Here is a 1,306-nt window from a genome sequence, read left to right on the forward strand (position 1 = left end):
CACTGATCTATCCTACCAGCTGACCAGCCCAGAGTATAGGGGTTAGACATGACTATACATAACAGTGCTCTTCATTTGAATGTCATCTCTGCCACTTACTAGCTGTGTGACCTTAAACACCATTTTTAGCCTTTCTCTGCCTCTGTTTCCCTACCCATAAAATTGTGTCTAGCCCATAAGGTTGTTGTGTGAATTAACCGGATCTGTTAATACGTACAAAATACTTGGTCAGAATCAATTTTAGATAGTAAGCACTCAGTGCTTAATATTATTAAACATATAAAGAGTTCTTTCAAGTCGATAAGAAAAAGGCAATTTAAAATGGGTCAAAGATTAGAGCAGGCAAACCACAAAAGACGAAATGCAAATATCAGTAAACAATGAAAATATAGGACCTCAACTGGTAAACAGGGAAATGCAAATTAAAAAAAGATACTATTTGCCTATTGGATGACAATGTTAAGAGTTTGATAACAATCAAAGTTAATAAACACCTAGAGAAACTGGTGCTCTCATTTATTATTGGTGGAAGTGTGCGTTTTGATATTTCAGAAATTAAAAGAGCAATATTACTTTTTCTAATTGCATACTGCTTGAAAAAGTATTTTAATTTCTGGGATTCTAACCAACAGGGGGAAAAAAAATAAGAAAAAGAAAAATCAGCAGTGTCTAATACTCTCAAAGTCTTACCCAAAATACTTTCAAAGTCTTACCCAAAAATACATCTAAAAGGTTGCTAATACTGCTTGCTTCAGCAGCACATACACTAAAATTGGAACGATACAGAGAAGATTAGCATGGGCCCTGACGCAAGGATGACATGCAAATTCGAGAAGTGCTCCATATTTAAATAAGTAAATAAATAGGGGCGCCTGGGTGGCTCAGTCAGTTAAGCATCTGCCTTCTGCTCAGGTCATGATCTCAGGGTCCTAAGATCAAGCGCCTCCTGTCTTTCCCTTCTGCCCCTACCCCATGCTCTGTCTCTCTCTCTCAAATAAATAAAATCTTTAAAAAGGAAAAGAACTAAATAAATAAATAAAAGGTTGCTAAGAACATCTTCCATAAACAACTAATCATGATATACTAATACTGTGAAACACTAATCAGCAATTTAAAAAACAACATAGGGGCACCTGAGTGGCTCAGTCGGTTAAGCGATCGACTCTTGATTTCAGCTCAGGTCATGATCTCAGGGTCGTGGGATCAAGCCCCATGTCAGGCTCCATGCTCAGCAGGTAGTCTGTTTCTCTCCCTCTCCTTCTTCTGTTCCTCCTCCTGTTCACTCTCTCTCTCTCAAATAAATACA

The 1,306-nt window shown here is 37.7% G+C and overlaps 1 non-coding gene across 1 annotated transcript; it reads left to right on the forward strand.

Annotated features, from left to right (window-relative positions):
• Window positions 1-746: 746 nt before the first annotated feature.
• Window positions 747-850, forward strand: LOC132025218 (U6 spliceosomal RNA). The gene has a single exon (XR_009406483.1). It is a non-coding gene; the product is annotated as a U6 spliceosomal RNA (small nuclear RNA).
• Window positions 851-1,306: the final 456 nt, after the last annotated feature.

Source organism: Mustela nigripes, chromosome 9, assembly GCF_022355385.1.
Source record: "Mustela nigripes isolate SB6536 chromosome 9, MUSNIG.SB6536, whole genome shotgun sequence".
Taxonomy (NCBI): Eukaryota; Metazoa; Chordata; class Mammalia; order Carnivora; family Mustelidae; genus Mustela; species Mustela nigripes.